At 53.0% G+C, this 14,827-nt stretch overlaps 1 long non-coding RNA gene across 1 annotated transcript; it reads left to right on the plus strand.

The window, feature by feature from the left end:
• Window positions 1-8,393: 8,393 nt before the first annotated feature.
• Window positions 8,394-11,916, plus strand: LOC144367692 (uncharacterized). Its single transcript, XR_013427217.1, has 3 exons — window positions 8,394-9,202; window positions 9,317-9,409; window positions 9,799-11,916. It is a non-coding gene; the product is annotated as an uncharacterized LOC144367692 (long non-coding RNA).
• The last annotated feature ends 2,911 nt before the right edge of the window (window positions 11,917-14,827 follow it).

Below are 14,827 nucleotides of genomic sequence, written 5' to 3' on the forward strand. Positions count from 1 at the left end.
CTCTGCTGTCCTCGCAGAGAGAAGGGAAGGTGGGCTCACTACCTCCCACCTGGAGGCTGGGGTCCCATCCTGTGACCCCGAGGCCAGTGAGGAAGGATCACCTGGTGCCTGTCCCCCTCTGGGGAGCTTCTATGTGCAATCTGGGGAGTTCTAACAGCTGGGATGTGGCAGGTGACCCGAGCCTGGCTGGTCAGGATGCCCTCCCCCCGTGTGGGGAGGGCCCAGGGCCCAACTTGGCCAGACCAGCGTGACCACGCAGACTTAGGCCAAGCCACCCCAGTTCTCTGAACTCAGACCCGCAGGTGTGTAGCCAGGAGCCCCGGGCAGCCGTCTGGGCACCTCAGGAGGCCTGAGGGTGGGGCAGCAGCGGGGACAGCGGAGGAGCCAAGGAAAGCACACTCAGGACGTCCCCAGAACCTGTGTCACCTGCAGCCTGCCTGCAGACCGGTCACCTTAAGCCAGCTGACGTCAGCGGGACCCCGTGATACAAGACCCCAGAGCTCCAGCCAGTCTCTCTGGAAGCCCAGCAGAAACCCTGCACTGACCCGAATGGACGTGATCCGGGCCAATCAGGGCAGCTCTCTGTCCTGGGTCAGGAGTCCCTCAGCCCAGGGCGGTAACTGCTTGGTCCCCAGCTGTCCAACCTCAGCTGTTTTCCTATCACCCCGTTTGAACCATTCTCCCGATAAACCACAGTGTGAAAAAAGCAAGAGCAGGGGAAAGGGCAGGAGGGGGGGTTGTCACAACAGAAGCAGGAGCTGCGGGGCTGGGGGCGGGGGATGCCCAGGAGCCACCTGGCCCGGCTCTCTAGCCTGGGGTCGGCTGGTGCCCAGCTCCTACCGGGGCAGAGGCTGGCTTCTGGGGTGCCTTCCGTCTGCCCCGTTCCTTCCCCCACTCACCCGTCCTCCCAGGCAAGGCTGCAGAGGCCAGGCCTTCCTGACTCCTGTGCTTCAGAGTCTTGGCTTTGTGCGGTTGTGAACATTCGAGTGAGCAGTAGCCACGAGAACTCTGGTAGGTCCAGGTGTCCTCTACCATGACCGCTGGACACTCGCTGGGCGCCGGTCCTCCGGACACAAAGCCTGTGCCCTCTGCTTCTGAGGGAGATGCTGCCCAGGGGTGTCCCTCAGTAACCTAGGGAGGCCTCCACAGCTGCCGTGCCACCAGGAGGGAGGGGAAAGGCACCAAGGGTGGGGAGGAAGGCAGGAGCTGGGGTCTGGGTGCAGGGGGTGCCGGGGGGCCTGTAGGGTGGAGGGTGGGGTGGTGGTGCCAGATCTCCAGAGGGGGAGGATCTCCTGTCCAGGGTGGCCTGGGGTACAAGGAAGGGTGGTGGGCCAGTTCCCCTGTTGGCTCTGGGCACTGGAGGGCCTGACGTTCCCAAGCCTGACCATCTCCTGCCTGCTGTAGTAGATCAGCACCCACTGCCGGGGGACCAAGGGGCCGCTCAGCTCCGCTGGTCCAAAGCCTGTGCCCTCTGGTCACTCCGCTGGTCACTCTGCCCTTTGGGGTGATGTTTACTCCAGCCTCCTCTGCCCACCCTCAACCCCTGGCTAACACCACACTTACCCCCATATTTTATGTGAAGAAGCACTTTTGAAAGTAAAAACCATAAAGTAAGTCAGGCTGACAGTCAGGCCCCTCCCCCGCCGCTCCATTAATCTCATTTTTACTGAAACAAACAAAAACCAGAAGAGCACAAAGAGGGAGTCCTAAGCCAAGCAGATTTCCTCACTCACCATTAACCACAAGACACACACACACACACACACACTCACACACACTCTTGTTGTACCAGAGGTTGAACCCAGGGGCACTTAACCACTGAGCCACACCCCCAGCCCTTTTTACTTTTTATTTAGAGACAGGGTCTCACTAAGTTGCTCAGAACCTTGTTGAATTGCTGAGGCTGGCCTTGAACTCAAAATCCTCCTGCCTCAGCTTCCCGAGTGTCTGAGATTACAGGTGTGCACCACCACACCTGGCTATACCTTCTTTTTTTAAAGAAAAAAAAAATCACTAATATTTCTGTAGAACTCATGCGTGCTTCTTGCTATTCATGAATCTGAACAGTGCAGACGGGCACACAGATGGGTGTGAAGGCAACAGTCACAGCAGTCCAGTCCCCAGAAACCGGCCAAAGTCGCTTTAGGTGAAGGTTCTTTAAGACATAGATTTGAGAAGAAGGGATCAAAAATCCTTTATAAATCTGGGATCCTTCTCTTAATGCTGATTTTAATAGTACATTAGTAATTTTGCTTGAAACTGAAGGAATTGCTAAACCGCAAATAAATAGTTTGTCACATAATAAATTCTGCTTCCAAAACCTCTCTTGGACGATAGGAGCATATGGAAGATATCAGGGAGCAGGAGTCTAGTTCGCGTGGTTTTTCACTCCCTGCCTCGGTTTCCATCTTGGGGTTCGTTGACTTTGCCAAGTGTCGACACCGACTCTCCAGCACCTTCCCGTCATCTGTCCCCTGCTTTTTTAGATATGTTATTCTTTTTTTGTTTTGTTTTGTTTTGTTTTTGTGTGTGTGTGTCGGGGATTGAACCAGGGGCGCTTAACCACTGAGCCCTATTCCCAGCCCTTTTTTATATTTAGAGACAAGGACTCGCTAAGCTAAGTGGCCGAGGCTGGCTTTGAACTCTCCATCCTCCTACCTCAGCCTCCCAAGCAGTTGGAATGACAGCGTGCGCCACCGTGTCCAGAGGGTCCATTATTCTCAGCCAGGGTCCTTCGTGTTTCTCCCTTGTTCACCCGTGTTCTGTCCCATCCTGCCTCCCAGGGGCTCCTTCCCCAGCTGCCTCCCACTTCTCCTGGAGCCCCAACACCAGACACCTCTTCTGCCCTGGAGGACGCCTCCCTCTGTGTCTCCTTCTCTCCTGCCTGACGTGCACCCACCCTCTGTGTCCTCCCGCGAGGCTGGGCTCCACCGTGCACGGCGGGAGTCCCCAGGTCCACTGTGCCTGTGCACCACGGCTGACTGCCCAGGCCTGCGCTGCGCGGAGGGGCACAGGGCCAGAGCCCCTGGGTGGCAGAGCTCCTGCTCCTGGTTCCCCGGAATCCGGCCTTTTCTCCCGTGTTTTGGGGTCCTCCACCCAGCTTCCAGGAAGCTATCCTGGCCCTTGCTATCCCTGCGCTCACGGTTTTAACCAAAGACGTCTTCCTGAAGGCTCCGGGGCTCCCCTCTGCTCCCCACACAGACTCTGGCTCCTTCCACCCCAGTGCTCCGTGAGGCACACTCTCTGAAACGCTCTCACTCTCACGGAGGCTGCCGCCATTATAAGGTAAAGCCACCATGGCCACCACAGCCCAGGCAGGAGAACCTGTTTTATTTACTTATTCATTTTTTATTTGTTTCTTATTTATCTATTTATTTGCAGTGTTAGGGGTGGAAACCAGGACCTCATACCCGCTAGGCAAGCACTCTGCCCCTGGGCTACATCCCAGTCCTCTTTATTGTCTAATTTTGAAACAGGGTCTCACTAAGTTGCTGAATGTGGCCTGGAATTCGCAGTTTCCCCCTCCGCCTCCGGTGGCTGGGATTTCAGCCATGGCCAAGGCCTTCAGGCCCTCATTTTGCAAGTAAGAAACTAAGGCTTGACAGGTTACTTCACTTACTCAAGGTCACAGCTACCAAGTGGCAAAGCCCCCAGGTCACATCTGGAGCACCTGCTCAGGGGAGAGAAATTGCTGGGCAAACCTGCAGCTCAAGGCTGACACCAGGCATCCGCGCCTCTCCTGCCTCAGTCGGGTCCCGGACCAGGGCTCCAGCCAAGAGTGGGGATCCGCTTTACCCAACTCTGGCTTCTGTCCTCTTCCGGGAAGCGCATTCCTGCTGGTCTCAGCAGAAAACACCAGTAAGCCAGGAGTGACTGTCACTAAAGACTCACAGGCTGCCACCGGACCTGGGAACAACGTCACCATCCTGAGACCCCGAGTTTAATGGCTCGTGCTGCGGTACCTCCTCTTCCTTTATCCTCTTCAGGCATTTAATGTTGTGGTCCAAAGAGCCGAGGTCGGCCACTCTGCACTCTTACCCAGGAGGAGAAGCCGTTTGCAAAGGGTGGGTTTTCTCCCATAGGAAATCTCTATGTGTATAAGAAGCGCCATAAAAAACACGGTAGGAGAGGAGTGGTGGGCAGCCCCCACTGCCCTCCTGGGGCCTCTTACAAGGCAGCAGGCTCTGCTACAAGCAGTTGAGGGTTCTGTTTCTGTATTCTGTCCTCTCCTGAGCATGCTCCATTCGGCCTCACGGTCTTCACGCCCACAGTTTCATCCCATGCATGATACCCCAGGGACGGCAAGCATCCTGGGAACTCCCCAGTCCTCCCTGGCTGGCCATTTAGGTGATTCCCAACTCCAACTGCAGACAATAGGGCTGCCGTGAAGGGTATTTATTGTGCAAGGAAACCTGCGTTCTAAAATGTTGGCAGCGTGAGGTTTCTGGTGGCCTGGCAGGCACAGTCTGCGTTGCAAATGGAAAACAAACACTGACATGACCATCGTTTTAAACTCGGTAGTAAACAGTGGCCTAGAGAGGAAAGCAAGGGAGGGATCAGAGGGGCCATGTCCCCAGGGATGGATGGAGGCTGGGGAAGCCTGGATGTCCATGTTTGTTTCTGAATGTTAACCATCGGTTGCTATGTTAACCAGGACTCCTCTGGCTGTAAGGGACAGAAACTCTGCTCAAGCTAGATTTTTTTTAAAAAAGGAAATTATCCCTTGACTCCCCTCCTTGGAAGAGCAGGGGGAAGTCAGGCTGTGGTGCCAGGAAACTTTGAGTTCAACTCCCATACACTAGGGTTGCCAGATGCAGCAAGTATATCTCGACAATGCCCAGTTAAATCTGAATTTCAGACAAGGAACCAATAGAATTTTAGTATAAGTATATCCCAGGCAACATTTGGGTCATACTTATACTAAACATTAGGTCTTCAAAGAAAATTACTGGTTGCTAATTTGAAATTCAGTTTACCCTGCCTCCTGTATTTTGTTAGGCAACCTGACTCTGCCCAATGGTCTCCTTCTTGCCTTTCGTGTTAACTTTCTCCACGGGTCCTCAGTCTTTCCTTCCCCCTCTTTGTAATCTCCAGCCGCCCTCTGCCCTCTGGCTCAGGTCCCTTCTGGGATGTCTCCTAGGCTGGTGGCTCCACCCAGTAGGCAGGCAGCCCAGGGGGTCTCTCCTGAGCTCAGATTTCAGGACATCTGGGCATGTCCATCTCTGGCCCCCAGAAGAGGTCCGGTGTGGTGTGAAGGAACAGAGGCCTGCCTCCTTCCGCTGTCCCTAATCTAAGTCCACACCTGGAAGGTGGGCCCAAAACACACTCGCGTGCCCCATGGGTGAGCTCTGTGACGGCCCCATTCGTCTGTGTCTTTAACCCTGGACATGGAGAGAAAGAGGCCAGTAGTGTGCTCAGGGGTGCAGTGACCATGGCATTGACCTCCCGGCCCCCTTCCATCCTGTGGATCCAGCTCCCAGCCTTTCGCCACAGGAGGGTGGATGCCCCAGGCTGGAGGCCCAGCCCCTGGTCACAGAAAGGTGCAGAGAGGGCCTGGGAGCAGGCAGCCGGGCCCTCGGTGGAGGCCTTCTGGCTGCCCAGCAGCCCCCTCCACCGGCCTCGGCCTGGTCTGGTGGGAGGTGCTCTGCACAGTCGCCTCAGGAGCTCTTGGCCCTGACTCAGGTTGGAGCCATCAAGGAGCAGGGACGAGGTGGCCTGAGAGCCTGGCTCTCTGCTTTGGAGTTCCCCATGTCCCACGGACCCTGGCGGGCCTGGAGGGCAGCCCCAGAGGGCTCCTGAGGGCTTCCCTAACGGGTCTGTTCCTCTGTAAAAGGACCTTCCAAAGCTCCTGAGAGTCCTGATTTGATGTGGGGCCTAGGCTCACCCGCTGCCCCCGACTCTTGGACCTGGAGCTGGTGGGAGAGCGGCGGCCAGGCCCCTTCCTCTCCAGAAGCCCGTCCTGGAGAAGGAGGCTGGCGCACAAGAGACCAAGGGTCCAGCTGCCTGCCACGATGCCGTCTCCACCCGCACCTTCCCCAGGGTGGGACCAATCCATCTCACCATTTTTTTCACACCTTAAACCATTTTGAATTGACTTTTGTTTTGTGGTTGTTGTCCTCAATGAAAAAGCCCAGATAACACAGACAGGAGACAGAATTCTAACAAGGCCTTAGAATCTGATGATAGAGGGCCCAGGGCAGAGCACGGACCCCACCTGGGACTGGGTGGGTGCCGGGGTGCTGGGTGCTTCTTGAAGGATGAGCAGACTTCAGCTGGGAGAAGGGTGTGGGTCTCAAGAGGGGATTCCAAGGCAGGGGCTGAAGTAGCCCAGTTCAGGTGGCAGCCACACGCAGTTCTGGGCCACAGGATGGGATAGCTCCAGGTGGGCGGCTCAGGAGGCTGAGGCTGATGGAGGTGGGAGTCCAAGGCCTTGAAGTTCAGCCAAAGAGCTTGGATGCAGCCTTGGTCCATCCCAGCCTCTCAAACTGACGACCCCGTCCAGCCACAGGATGAGGGTGGCACGATCTCCCAGAACAAAAGTGTCTCCAAGAATAGGAGAAAAACATGATTCTTGCTCTGAAGCAGAACGGAAACTCCATCACTCTCAGATTTAAAATATAAACAAGGACGTCAGGATGATCCCATTGGAGGAGGCGGGGCGGTTTGGGGGGAAAGTTTGAGAATCACTTCATGGCACTGGGGGATCATCCAAGGGTTTGTCACTGGGGTGAGGTCTGGATGGGTGTGGCGTGATCGTGGGCCAGCGGTGTGGGGGGGGGGAGCTCCAAACCAGCCCCAGTCTGTTGGTTCATTCATTCTTGAGTGCAGCCATGATGGTGGATGCAGGGTCCCCGGCCAGAAGGCAGGCAGGGTCCTGTCCACACCAAACTGTGATTTCTCTGTGACATCCCTCCCCAGTTGGGGACAAAGGCCAACTGTTCATTGCTGTGGCCTCCTGCCTCGTACACAGCTGGCGCTCAATAAGTCAGGTCTCTGCGCTGGCCTGTGGCACTGCCGGCTGACATCTCCTCTCCAGGGGCTGCTCAGCATCCAGCCTGGCTCTGCTGGCCGCCACCACACACCTCCGTCAGGCTCCCAGAAGGCTGTGGCCACCTGAGAATCTATTGGGAGTGACTGGGAACCTTTGAAAGCTCAGAACCTTCTTGGAGAGCCACCTTTGACAGAGGATCCATGGCTGGCGGAGGCAGGGGTCCCAGCAGGGCAGCCTGCTTGGCTTTCCTCGGCACCTGTGTGGCCAGGTGACAAGGCCTCACCACCGTAGCACGTCCACTCCTTGACTGGAGCTTCCTCAGGGGAGACACCACTTCTCTGGATTTTTGCTGGAGTTCCCATGTCCTTCCCAGGAGCCAGGTGTGGCCTGTCCAGCTAAAGGCCTGGTGTATCTTTGTGTAGTCATTCCTGCTGGGCCCAGAGGCCCGGTGAGCCCTGGACCCAAGGACCACAGACTGACAGTTCTGAAGCCAGCCCAGGCCTGGCATCGCCTGTACAGTGTCTCCCAGATGCGGCTCCCGACAGAGTTCAGCCCCTCCTGGTGAGTGCCAGCCGCCTGGGTGGTCTGGTGTCAGAAGGAGACACAGAGGCCGGAAGGAGACTGGGTTCAGATTGCCACCAATTTCCTGAAAGTCCCTTCTGGAACTCCAGGCAAACCCGCCGGTTGAGCAGGGGAAAAACAGACTGTGCACTTAAAACCAGATGCCAGTCCCTCCTGATCCAGCCCGGGGAGGCCGAAGGCCCCGCTCTCCCTCTCCTGCTCTCCCCTCCTCACTGTGGCCTGGGCCAGCCACCACCCAGGCACACAGACCCTCTGCCAAAGAAGGAGCTTCTTAGCTGGGACTTGAAAAATATTGATTTGTGTTTTTTCTTTAAATAGCAAAGAACATCAGTTTGTGCCACCCCAGGCCTCCACCTTCTGGGTTCCAAGTGGGCACCCTGAGACCTCACTCAGACATGGTGGCCCCCACACCGAGCTGCTGTAGCTCAAGGGATGCACAGTGCAGGATGGAGGAGTGGTGGGGGCTTGCCCACTGCCAAGAGGCCTCCCAGAGAGGGTGGGTGCAGGGCGGATAGGCATTTGGCCCTCAGAATACCCCAAGCACCACGTAGCCAGAGAGGGACAGTCTCCCACCAAAGCCCGGGGCTTCTCCTTTCCACAGCACCAGTAAATCAGAGGGTGGAGGGGTGTGGGGGGAGTGGCCAGGTGACCTATAAGACCTGACAGGGAGGCAGTGATGTTCGGCAGCTGCGTCTGGCCTAGGGCCATCTGCCAGACCTACTAGGACGGTGAGGGTCAGTGGACAGTGGGGGCGGGCAGGAGTGCCTCCCTCTGGTCAGGTGCCAGGGCTAAGCTCTGCCTGGGAGGAGAGGCCCCTGGGCCCAAGGGCTCTGCCTTTACGTCACTATGGCTGGCTTCCTTGGGAGAAGGCTCAGACGGGGCCCCACAGTGCAGCGGAATCCTAGGGAGACACCCGTGCCCCCGTGGGAGCCACGGCAGATGGCTAAGGGGGAAGAAGAGAGGGAGACCCGAGTGTGGTGTGTGGCACGCGAGGTAGAGGGCAGGGATGGGTCTGGCAATTCTCTGGAGGACATACAGGAAGCTGATGGGGCTCCAGGGGCCCTGGAGTACGGCTGGGATCTCTCTTTCCTGTGGATGAAGGCAACGTGGGCTGCTGTGGCCTGAGTGTGTGTGTCTTCCCTAAATCTATGCAGTGAGGCCCTGGCCCCCAAGGTGACAGCATCAGGGGGTGGGTCCTTTGGATGGTTAGGTCCTGGGGGTGGTTCCCCACAAATGGGACTAGTGTCTTCATAAAAGAGGCCTGAAAAAGACCCCTGAGCCCTTCTCCGTGCCGCGAGGACTCCCCCAAAGACAGGCCACACCGTGGAGGAAACAGGCCCTCCCCCACACTGCCGGTGCCTTCACCCTGGACCTCTCAGCCTCTGAACATGAGAAACACATCTCTGTTTTTAAAAGCTACCCAGCCTATGGCCTCTGGTTACAGCATCCCAAACAGAATGAGACACGTTCCATCTATTTACTTTGCAGATCCCACCAGGGCCTCATGCATCTAGGCCAGCTCTCTGCCATGAAGTCATATCCCAGCCACAGATATCACAAATAAAGCAACCCCGACTCCCAGCAGTTTCCTGTCTCACCCCTGCTCATGCCCAGCTGCTGCACCAGGAGGTGACTACTTGAATTCTTTTTCCATGTTCTGTTATTTGCTGTCACATTTCTCAGTAGTCTGCTGATACTATTGTTTCATGATGCTTTCATCTTTGACCTCACCTGAATGTCTAGAATCTCCCAGGATGCATACTAAAGTGATGAAAGAACAGATCACCTGGATGCAAATCTAGACTCTCAGCTTACCAGCTGACCCATCTTGAACCGGTCAGTCATTTTCCTTATCTACACCAAAGGGCTCATGTGAGGATTAAGGGTTAACACTTTTAAGTACTGACTCTGTGCCTGGCACATAAGAAGCTCCCAGTAAGTGCTGGTGCTTATTATTAATATTAACAATTAATATTAATTATCATTTTCTATCTATGATAGATGAAGACTCATACTCTCTTCTTCCAGCTTCAGCATGTACCACAATTTTTGGTTAAATCAATATTCATTGTGTCATTATTATGATTATATGGATATTATTTAAAACTGAACAGTTGCTTTCCTTTTTTGGGATTTTTTTGTTTGTTTTTCCTGTAGTTAATTATTGCCTTGTCTTTTAATTTCCCATCACTAATTCTCCCCTCCAAATCTCTCGATGCCTTCAGATATATGAGATCACCCATCGGTTCCATTGTGGGGCCCTCTGATCTACTGCTCCAACCCAGCATGGTTTCCTTGCTTGTTACAAAGGGAAAAGGAGTAACTTTCTAATTCTGGCAGACATCATCTTAATTAAGAGATCAAAGTTAACATCACCAGCAATGGAACAAATCAAGATCAAGCGCCATCTGGCGGAGAGAATGAGAAGAACCCAGCAACAGCTCAGCGATCCTGCCCGAGGAGAAACAGAATCCAGAGGAGGTATCACACAAACCCACGTGGAGCACATCTGCCCAGCAACCGACTGTAAGCTGAGGCAGGAGGATCACAAGTTCAAGACAAGCCTGGATAAACTAGTGAGACCCTGTCTCGAAACAAAAATGGCTGGGGATGTGGCTCAGTGGTAGAGCACTTGCCTAGCATGCTCCAGGCCCTGGGTTTGATCCCAGAATCACAGGGGAAGGAAAGAAGTGGCAAGGAGCAACCGTCTGCTGCCGTGGGACATCCTCTGAGCTGACCACACATGGGTGCTCCAGGCCTCCGTGGCAACAGGAAGCTTAGATGGGGACCCGGGAGTCACTCTCAGGTTCTGCCCGTGGGAAGCCAGCCAGGGTTCCTACAGAGCAGGACAGATTGGAGACTCAGTGACCCCTGGGCCTGGAAGTGGGAGAGGCCAGGGAAAGGTTTGCTATAGCTGTTCTCCATCCTGCCCCATCTTACAGATGAGGAACCTAAGGCAAAGTCAGAAGAGAGGATTCTCCTAAAGTCGAGGCTGAGCTGACCACGTGGACCCCTGCTGTTGGGTACCTGAACCCACTTGGTCATCTACCTTGCTGAGAACTACTGCACAGCAGAAATCGTTATGGAAGTACGGATCCCTATAGAGATGCCCATGGGCTGGGCCTGGGGCTCCCTTCTGGAAGAAGGAGGGACGCCCTGTGTGACTTCTGAGGTTGCTTGGGGTTAATGGCACAAGGATTTTACAAACATTTCTGCTTTCCTTCTTGGAATTTAATGCTAAAGCCCAAGGGATAATTTCTAGCATTTGTCACCAGTTTGTTTTGAGTCTTGAGCAAAGCCACTTAGCTCTGCATGCCTGAGCTTCCCTGCTCAACCACCATGGGCGTTCCAGGATCACGCCCCCTACCCCCCAACACTGGATAATTCTGCGATCTGAGGGTTGCTCAGCCTGTGTTCCAGGAGGGTAGGAAAGGTGCTGACCCACTCTTGCCGGCCTCTGGGAGGGGGGCTTTAAGGTAATTCCCAGAACATGGGAACATGCAGTGCTCTTACGATGAGCAGGGAGCGGGGTGAGGAGATCCGGTCACCCTGGGGTGCAGGGTGGCCTGAAAACACAGAGGTCTTTTCTGTGGGTTCTCGGGTGAACCACAACAGGCCTAGCTGGGCAGAACTTCAGGCTGGAGCAGCAGTGGAGCTACTGTAAGGGGGAGAGGCCTTGGGGATGATGAGGAAGTAAGAAGAGAGAATCTTCACCCAGAGTCCTCCTCTGGGAACACCAGAACGTCTAGTGTTCCTCACTCCATGGTGATCGTGGGTGGACACCCTTATGTATTTCCCCAGGGCCTTAATTTGGCTCTTGAGGACACTGTCCCCAAGGCCATCTCAGAACTCAGGGGCCTGTGGCCTGTAGAACTTGCAAGGCGTGCAGGACCCTCCTTCAGCTCACCACTAGATTCTTTTGTGTCCATATGACAAGTTTGCTCAAGCAAATGTCTCTGTTGATTCAACAAACATTGACTAGGGACAGCAGGAGATGATTATAAAGAAAATATTGACTGTCCCCCGACTCCACCTACTGGAGTTGCATCCTTCTCTACCCCTGGGCCTGGGGCTCAGCCATGTGACTTGTTTTTGTCACTGGAGAGGGAGCAGGCAAGACTCAGGCAGAGACTTGAAGTGCACGGTGCCCTCAGGCTTTCCTTCTTGGCTCCTTTACCACTGCCAGGGGCAGAGCTTCCTCGGGTTCCCACCATCCCCTTCAGCCCGAGCCTCAGGATAGGCACACTTGGTGCCCATCTGGCAGTCCAGACCCCAAGCCCAGGAGGACCAGCTGGGCCCAGGCACCTGGCAGAAATGACTGAGAATAAATGATGTGGTTTAGAGCCACGGAGTGTTGGGCTGGTTTGTTCCCTGGCTGCGGCGGATTGGTACGAGGACTTGCTACATGCCAAGGTCTGAGATGAGCCTTTAGGATTTGGTGGGAAGCCAGCACCACCCCTCCTGAAATCGCCATGATGGGGACGAATCAAAGAATCCAAGGCCTAAGTGTGGAAACGTCCCCGGTGACAAGTGCCATCAGGGAGGGCGTGTGAGAGAAGGTACAGTGGGGTGGGGTGATAACCTAACTGGGAAGGATGGGAGCTGTGATTAGGAGCAGGGGATGACCGTGGGGAGCTACCCCAGTGGACAGGTATGGAGGCCATGGTCATAGCAGGAAGAAGCACAGAACTCTGAGAAGCTGAAATGTGGGAGGCTGCTGGAGGAGCCAGGAGAGGTGGGACCGGGTGCCACATGGGGCTGGGATGGGAGAAGCAGAAGAAAGACCAGCCAGGCAGCACACTGGTTCCCTGGGGCTATCAAGGTCAAGACCAAAGTGACTGCCTGTCAGAAAGCACTAGGAGAGAATCCCTCCTTCCCACTTATAGCTCATGATGGTTGTGGGCCATCTTGGCATTTTTTGGCCATGTGGACACAACAACCACTCTCTGCCCCTCTCTGCCCCTCTCTTCCCAGGGTGTTTTCCTCCGTACATCCAAACCTATCTCCCCTTATGAGGACACTTGTCACGGGGCGGTACCTGCCCTAATTCAGTAAGGCCCCATCTTAACTTGATTATGTCTGCAAAAACCCTATTTTCAAATAGGGTTACATTCCCAGGTTGTGGAAATTGCGGCCCTTGGGGGCTACACTTTTATACCCAGTACAGTGTGGCACAGGACAGGGGGCAGAGAAGGGGGCAGGGCAGAGAGTATTGGAAATTACTTAAGGGGTAAGATGAAATGTGGGGATGGGCCCACCTAAGGGCCTCATAATGTCCACTCTCTTCTCAACAACTCTGCTGACCCCTCATCCAACTGGAGGGCCACTCTCTAGGGGTGGTGTCTGCTCATTTTCTAGCCACGTGGCCAGTCATGCTCCAGACTTCCACAGACTTCTGTCTGGCTCTTGTTCCTCCAGGATCTGGGAGGAAGGTGGTGCTCAGCTACCTTCTGTGCTACCCTGGGTTTATTCTCAGGCTGACCTGGGCCAATATGTAGCCTGGGCTTTGGACTAGCTCTGGGTTCAAGTCCTGGCTCTGCCACTTACTGGCTTGGGGACTTTGGGCATTATACTTAACCACTTTGTGTCTGAAGCTTCCCCCTCATAAAATGGAGAGGACCCCAGTACCCAGAGCCTAAGAGAGTCCTGCTGGGTGACACAACAAAGCACAGAGCACAGTCCCTGGCTTCTGGTGCATGCGTAGCACTTAATAAAAAAAATCTACATTTATTCTATGGGTTTGGACAACTATTAGAGGTTTCTGATCTGCCATTTGGGACAGAAAAGTCATCTTTCTATACCCAAAGTAGAGTCTTAAAGTTCTGAACAGAAGCTACTGAATATAGGTCTTCTTTCCCTCACTCCCAGATAAAGAAAAATAGACCACATGACAAATAGATGTAAATTGATTCTTTCTCTCTGTTCCTATCTAAAATGGTCTCACCCACTGCTTACCCACTCAAATGGAAATCTTCTAAGGCCAGGAACCTGGTATGTTTTGTTTACCATTCTCCAGGATGCAGAAAAGTACCTGACCTATTCATTACACTTCTCAATATGTAATAAAAAGTAAATACTGAGGGACCAAAGGAATACATACTTAGAGAAGGATTTCCCTTCTATTGTTTTTAATAGTTATACAATAACATTCAAGATGTTCTTCCAAACTTAAAAAAATATATACTGAAAGAAGACTGATAAAAATGCCTGGCAGACATTTAAGACAAGACAAGATAAATATCAAGGTCACAGACTACTCCCTATAATTTTACTGGAAGTATTTATTTAAATAACTTTGTGATGATTATTGTCACAAGAACCAAACTCATTTCTTTATTCATTTTCTAAAAGCCATAGGAATTCATTCACAATTAACAGTGTCTGATAGAGCTATACCGCAATATCATACATTGCCAGCAGGTGTCACTGTCTAATAACATGCCACCCAGTGTGAAAACTAAAGCAAAGTCTGACTCTGAATCAACATATTAATTTGTGAAGCTATAAGATCAAGATATATAAGACAAAAACCACTCTACTTCAGTTCACTTCATAAGATAAATATGTCTTGTAGTATGGATGTATAATGGGAATGTATCTCTATTTATTTATTTATTTGCAAGCTCCTTTGTTCTTTGTATTCTAATGAATCTTGCCATACTTCCGTGTTATGGATCCCAAGCTATGCTAGGAAGCGTTTATTTTGAGATTCTTCAAAACCCTTTGATTTCATTCTAACACAATACCCTGTACATGCTGTGCTCAATTAATGTTTGTTGAATGACTACACCCCCCACCCTGCCCAATCCTGGGAAACATGTAGAACAATTTTATAGTTCTACATGTTTTATAGAAACCGAACTTCTACAGGTTAAATACCTAGTTCAAGGTCACACAGCTGGTGAATTGCAGAACTGGGATTTTTAATGGGATTGTCTAATTCTGAAGCCTTTGCTCATTCACTCTAATCAGTAGAAGGGACTAGAGAAGATGGACATGTCTAAACTTGTGAGGGCAGCAGGATTCTGCTCTAAGGACCCCAGTGGTGTACAAGATATCTCTAGATTAGACCTAGAACCATCATTGGAAAACTTTATGATAAATTCTAACAATTTACCCTTATTATTTTTCTAAGATTAAAGTGAGCAAATCAAACCGATTGCATCACTGATGAAAGTGATGAAATACACGTGGGAGTGGGTGGAGCTGGAGCAGTACTTCTGGGAGCCCGGAGGCACGTCCACCACTATTCAG

Source organism: Ictidomys tridecemlineatus, chromosome 11 (assembly GCF_052094955.1).
Source record: "Ictidomys tridecemlineatus isolate mIctTri1 chromosome 11, mIctTri1.hap1, whole genome shotgun sequence".
NCBI lineage: Eukaryota > Metazoa > Chordata > Mammalia > Rodentia > Sciuridae > Ictidomys > Ictidomys tridecemlineatus.